This window comes from Haplochromis burtoni, unplaced genomic scaffold (genome assembly GCF_018398535.1).
Source record: "Haplochromis burtoni strain Fernald_Lab_line unplaced genomic scaffold, NCSU_Asbu1 Contig_92, whole genome shotgun sequence".
Lineage (NCBI taxonomy): Eukaryota > Metazoa > Chordata > Actinopteri > Cichliformes > Cichlidae > Haplochromis > Haplochromis burtoni.
Genome location: NW_024582453.1, coordinates 1561763 through 1569059, shown reverse-complemented (window position 1 = coordinate 1569059; position 7297 = coordinate 1561763). Strand labels below are relative to the sequence as shown.

General features: G+C 37.5%; 1 protein-coding gene across 1 annotated transcript in view; it reads left to right on the top strand.

Annotated features, from left to right (window-relative positions):
* The window catches only part of LOC102294795 (X-linked interleukin-1 receptor accessory protein-like 2), a 512221-nt gene that overhangs the window by 422958 nt on the left and 81966 nt on the right, over positions 1-7297 (top strand). The gene's annotated exons all lie outside the window — the stretch shown is intronic.

The window sequence follows — 7297 nt, the reverse complement described above, 5'->3', positions numbered from 1 at the left end:
TACTGACCTCTGTCATCATTTTAAGTGGGGGAACTTGCACAATCGGTGGCTGACTAAATACTTTTTTGCCCCACTGTATGTATGCATACGCATGCTTTCTTCAACCTCCGCCACATCCTCCTCCACCAAGAACTTCATCTTCAGCCAGCATCGCCTCATTCAAAAGACGATGGAAAAAGGTTAATTAATTAATTAATTAATTGCGTAAGTCGGGGTTCCACTGTAAAACCAGAGTAAAAGAGGACAACAAGAGAAGCTCATGTAGAGAGGAAGATGCTGACGGCCGATATGGGAGAAGGTAATAATACATTAAAAAACACACTCAAACTGAATACTGTGGCCTAGTTAGTCGAAGGAATTCAGGCTCTACATGTGGACTTGTCAGACTTGTGGCCTGTACTCCAAAGCAGGATTTGGCAGATAATTTAGGGGTAACTGGGTTTTCAGTATCACAGAGGCGGTGCTTAAGGAGGAGTTATACAAAACCACTGATAACCACACAATTCTTCAGAAACGAGCCTCACCATTTCCAAAAGACTCTGAGGACCTCTCTGCATGTAAGAAAGTTTAAAGTTTTTAGAGACTATCAAGTTTTCATTATTCCCTTACAAGCATCAATAGGAAATACAGTTACTCGGGAGCAAACAAGCCTTAATATGGAGATCTTGTAAAACAGAGAACCTCATACTTAATGGATTCATACAAATTTCCAGGTAGGCTAAATATACTTGGCAGTTTGAATTCTGTTTTCATATTTGTTTGTTATTTGCTCACGCACCATTTAACTGCGATGCTGATTGAGGCTGATTACACACAGTTGGCATTTTTTAGTGGCTTTCTCTCCTGGCGTCAATTACACTTTCCTACAAAGCACTTTTCCACTTTGATAAACAGTACACACACACACACACACACACACACACACACACACACACACACACACACACACACACACACACATATATATGTATCTTTTTAATCCTTTTCCACACACTCGCACGCTTTAGCTATAGCAAGTGCTTGTGCACTGCATTGTGTTTTTAATCTCTCTGTATTATTTCGAACTCCTTTTTTGGTAATATCAGTTAACCTCTCCTGTTTCTGATTGGTCACCACTCTTGTCATGTGAAAGCCTCATAGCTAATTTGGAGAACCCTGGCTCGACTTAGGGAGCTGCGCTGCTCTTGCCTGATTGCCAACGTTCTTGTAAGCAATGCCAGAGCATCAAAAGGATTTCCTGGATATGTTGAACTCGCTTGATAATCAGTGTTTGGGTTGTTACACATTACCCATTACTTTTCTTAAAGTAATGCACTGCATTGCTTTTCTTAAAGTAATGCAGTGCATTACTTAATTACTCACCAGAGAAAGTAATTCAGGACACTACTCATTGTATTACTTTCTCATTACTCCAACAAATGACCTGAAACACACTGTCTCATAATTACCAGTTAACAACAGAAACCTACAGGCTACAGTCCCACACACCAACACAGATCCCAATCCTAATCAGGACAAATGTGATCTCTTACTGTTTAGGTGTGAAAACAAAGCCGAGGACACGAAGCAAAAATGAAAACCAGCTCTAAGAGTCTTCAAAGCCATCGTCACAGCAATTCTACTTTAGAAACATGAACAGATAGAAACAAAGGGTGCAAGCCTGACTGCTCATCACTCACTTCAGGCTCTGACTGTTGGACTGGGGTCAGCATACAGTCGGCTTTAGCATCACTCTGGGTTTTTTGCTAGCTTTGTGTTAGCATGCTGTCTGTGCAGATGTTTCCAAAGAGCCAAAGTTCTGTAAGCAGTATAATGTGGAGTAATGTTTTTGTTCTGTTCTGTAGTGTACTTGTATTGTTTTTTTTAATGAAAATATCTCCACTACTGCTCGCCGCTCCACCATTGTCCTCCTCTGGCAGCTAAACAGCTAATGTTAGCGCTAGCAAGCAGGAGGAAAAAAGGACGTTTGATTGATTTTTTCCCCCCTCTCTATCACACGTAGGACACACGGTACATCGCATTACATAAGCTAGTACAAGGTGTTTAGCCTTTCCATCAGCATCATAATGTTCACACGGACAGTTCTCTCCCTCGATCTAAACGGGCTTTTGACAGACAGGAGAGCGAAAATAGAGTGAAAATCAAAGTTGTGAGGGTGGAGTAAGAGCATCAAAGGGATTGAGAAAATAATTGCAGTTGAAAGGATGATCAATATGCGATGGACGTGCAATAAAGAATGGGTTTTGTTCTTTCTTTTACTCCTGCTTTCATTTGTCATCGGGGGGCTCATGAATATGGTAATCGGCTTTTGTTTGCTACCTTGATGGAGAAGGAGGGACTTGCAGAGAGAGAAAGAGAGATAGAAAACAAAGAGGGTGAGAAATGTCTGCAGTGGAGCTGAGATGGTGAAAACACCTGTATCCATCTGTTTTTACAGGAAAAAAATAACGGCAAGAAAAGAAAGAAGTGGGCTCCAAGGTCACAGGTGTATGTCGCTGGGAGAGAGGATAGTTAGGAAGAAAAGTGAACCATTTGTAGCCCAAGGTCAAATAGTGGTTAAGCCTGTCTATGTGTGTGTGTAAGGCTTACTGTGTTGGGCGTACGAGGCAAATTACTGCATTTGAACAGAATACGATAAAAAAGCATTCAATCATCTTCCATGTCATGTTTCAAAAATGAATGAAAGACTCAGGTTTCAACCTGCAAGCCTGCAGTATTATAATTATATGATGCAGGAAATGAGGCCATTACTGGGTAATAATTACATGTTTTTCAGTGCAATGACAATGAAAATACAGCATTAGATACTGTATATAAGAGGTAAGAAATTTACATTGAAACCACATATCATTCACAGGTTTTTTCACCAGTCGATGCCGGCTATGCTCAGAATGTTTCATCACAGTTTGACAATAGATTTCTTTCTTTCTTTTTTATTTGGACAGTATAAGAATCAGTTATCACACAATAATGCCACATTATTAGCTTTTAAAGTGGTTGTAGAAGTCATTCTAGGAAACAGTTAACTTTTAATCATTCATCCAGGCAGTAAGGAAAACTGTACACCTTCAAGGTAAAGGTTATGCTTTATCACTGCAAACAATCAAAAGGCTCACTTCATACTTTGGAGGTGAATTGTCTAACTTTTCCAGATTGCATGTCACTGTATGCACACACATGTATGCACATCTTCTGTACAAACTATGGTTGACCATGGAAACATGCAAACCTCTTTGCGATCAAGGCGATTACAAGTGTTTTGGTGTAACATTGTATATCTCTTTTCGATTAATTTCATCCAGTGCCTACAAGCAACCTCTTGAAACCCAGCTGGAGAATACACGTTTTCCCTAACACCTGTGGTTGTCAGATACTGACCAGTCTCTAGGCTTATGTGGTCGGGGCCTTAAATAGTCATTTGAACACCTGTTAATACTAGGATTGTATTTAATGCAACTTTAGAGTACGATTTGGACGTTAAAAGCAGGCTGTATTTTGCACATATGAGGGAGGAGTGTTTTTGAACTGGTGACATTTGTATAATTATTAATTAGTCTAGATTACACTGGGTGCTAAAGTAGTTCTCCAAATCTGCAACTCATCAGATGTTGTACTTCCATAATTTTGAAGCTTGGGTGAGTACTATGTGTGTTTGATGTAGCATCAACATACAGCTGAGAAGTGGATCATGCCGGAGATGTTTAAAAATATTTCTAAGGACAGAAAGGTAAATCATATTGCTGTGAAGTCACATGTCTTCCCTAATGGGGAGAGCCTCCAACTTTAAAGAACTACCTGTCAAGCTTCAGGGACGAGGATTTGAAACCCAAACGACATCATCGGAATCTTCCTTTTTTCTCTTGGTTGGCACACTGACTTGAGTCAGTTGATGTGACTTCAGAGCTGCATTTTAGAAAGCAAATACCTTAAAGCCTCAGACCCTGAAGCTGTAGCTCAGCGTTTAAGTGTGTTCCTTGATCTCCGGTGTGAGACACTCTGATTGATTGAAAATCAAGTGCACTGGTTATTTAACATCATTACACAGAAAGGCAACAGTGTGGCATTAACCTCGATTAATTATTGCATAATTTGATGCCTGGAGGCTGTAAATATTTATTATTCACAACAACATTCATTCTTTCAAGTTAGTTTGTCTGTTTAGTGAATTACATAAATATCACTTCATGCCTTTAGCAGGCAAATAACTTTACAAGGAGGTAAGATTATATAGAAAAACATATGTACAGCATGAATTTGGTAGGTTATATTTTTTTTTTTCTGTTATTTAAGCCAGATGTGTCAGAAAAATCCGAAAAGATTTGGCTTTTGCTAAAAAGTCATATTTTACATGTCTTTGGTTTTATGATTTCAAAAACCTACCACTGAAACTCAAACCTCAGTGAGTTAGTTTTTGGAGTCAAGACAAACAACCTGGTAATAATACACGTAGTCCAGTAGTTTGTCCATCAAATGGACTAAAAGTTGTCAATAAAATCAATGCAAAAACAAGCAGGCATACAAGTGAGGATTTGGAGGGACACAGTTTTCCTTGTAAGTTTGCCTCTGTGCAGCATCACAGTGAACTTCTTGATGTGATTGAAGCACAGCTTTAATTTGATAAAGTTGACACTTCAATTATGTCTTGATTCTTTGTACACAACCACAATGGATTGTAAATCAGAGGATGTTTTATTTTTTTAACTTATGTCGTTGCCCAAGGGCGGCAGGTGGTGCAGTGGTTAGAAATGTCTCCTCACAGCAATTGGTCCTGCGTCCTGCTCGTGTCTTCGTGGATTCTCTCTGGGTACAGTCCAAAGACATGGGGGTTAGGTTAACTGGTGATTCTAAATTGGCTGTAGGTGTGAATGGTTTTCTGTCTCTACACTGTAAAATATAACTTGTTGTTTCAACTTAAAAATATCAGGTAAAGGGCTGCCTTAAAATTTTAAGTTAAGTCAAGAAATGAAGTTTGTTCTTGTAACACAACCAAATGTTATGTTGAAAAATCACATGTTGTCTAAACTTTCATCTTTAGTTTAGTTGACTGAGATTTGTTAGTCAGTTCAACTCCTTTAATTGTCATTTTTACTTGGGGAAACCCTTTCAGCTAAATTAAAATAATCTATTGTTTAAACTCTTGTCCTAGTTCAGTTGACTTGGGTTTTTTAGTTAATTCAAATACTTTAGTAGTTCTTTTAACTTAGGAATCTATTTTAGCTTGTGATGTAGCATAACTTAAGCAGCAAGGAAGGTGATAAGTAAATAGCATTAGCAGACAATTGAAGTTCTTTTTAAGCATACTTTATTGCTAGCATCTCCCTTTTACCATAAAACAATCAATCAGGCATGCAAAAATCCCACTGGCTTTATACAAGACTTTGCCCACACCTGACCTCGTTAGTCCCTACCATTGAACAAAATAGGTCAAACCAAATAATACAATTCTAAACAAAGAACAGGAATAAAGTCATGCATGAAACTGACAAACTCATTTACTCAACTAAATAGTTTGTAAAGTAAAACACTGCATACAATATAACTCAAAAGGCTACTTTAAAGAAAACAAACAATACTATACAAAATGAAAAACCCTCCATTTGGTTACACCCAGTGATCCAATCATTGACCTCATGACCCTATATAAACAGGAAGTAGTGGGCGGCCCTTCCCACACACCCGTCTCACATACAGGACCTGAATGCACAACATGGACACCATGGTAAGTATAACCAAAGCAACATAAAGAAACATAATTTACTAGACATGTGCCTGTAAACAGAAGAGAATTCAGATGATCTGATGGTTAGTAGTGTTTGCTTTAAAACACATGCATGGATGTAAAGAATGTAACTACTGCTACCACAAACAAAACCCGGGATATTGTGTGTTAAGAGAAGTTACACCAGCAATGTCTAAATTAAAGCATTATGGCTGACTGTAAAATAACAGAACACAGAATAACAATATACGCAAGTGACAAATGGCAAATGAATTCTGTCCTAGCCACTTTGTCACATAGCTTAACTAACATAATCTGTTAGCTAAATTGATTTAAGTTTATTAATTAACTGAGCTCCTTACGGTAGCTGAGTGAACTAAATCAGTTTCATTTTAATTATCAGAGTTGATTGACTGGATGTAAAGAAAAATGTGTATTGAACATCTTAAGTTTTTTTTAAGCTTTCTAACACCCATTTCAGCAAAACTACCTGTTAGGTTTATCTTAGATCTCAGGTTTAAATATCTACATTCCTTTAAATAAATTTTCTGTTGTTTACAGAAAAAAAATAAAAACCCACAGATTCCATTAAAGTGTATCTGATCATTTCAGGCAGAAGGTTTGTTTTAAGAACATGACAAGACAATTACTCATGAGCACCCAACATTCACCATTTATTGTGCCATCTTAGTCATCTGAGAAACAGAAAAATCAGTGACGTAGCTCATCAGGCTCACAATCCATCAAAACTCAAAAGTTGCTCCCTGTGAAACAATAAATTTGAACTTGGTCTTGAGCCCAGTTTGGGTGAAGATTAAATTCTGACCAATACCCTAGGAGCAGTAGTGATTCTTGTGAAGTAACTACATAAAGTCTGCATTAATGTAATGTATCAACGGGAGACTTGCTATTTTAGAAAAGTTATTCTTTACATTTGCAAAATTTTAAAACTTCACTGTGCTCAGTCACACCTGTTAGCATAAAACTTGAAATATTAAAATAGTACAAAACCTTTGATAAGTGACAGTAAAGATCAGTTTATAACAACTAAGACATCAAACTCTTGTATTTGTCTTTGTTTACAATTGCAACAAATTCCACAGAACCAATATCTCTGAAAATGAGTGCATGCTTCTGAAGCATTTGCTAATATGAATATTTCAGAAACATTAGTTTGAGTCTGCTCAATTGCAAAACAAAGGAAAAACTACTGACTTGCATGAGATAAACATCTGCAGAGTCCACCATTATATTGTTGTTCACATAAGTTTCTTAAAACATGAACAAATGAGTAATTGTCTAATCTGGAATGTAAAGTGTAGTCATCTAGTGACATACTGTACAAAAGTGAGAATGAGAACTTGCAAGAATAAAAACAAACAAACAGTAAAATAAAAACTGTCCTTAACACTAAGGCAATTGTATGCTGTGAGCATACTATTACAGTTCTGCTTGGCGTTCTGCAAGAGTCTGTTTCTTAGACCATGCACTAGTGAGATGCACTGCCTTCCACCAATGTTCATTAGGACGTTCTGAATGACTTCAAAGATGCCCTTAACTTCCTTTGGATAGTCTATG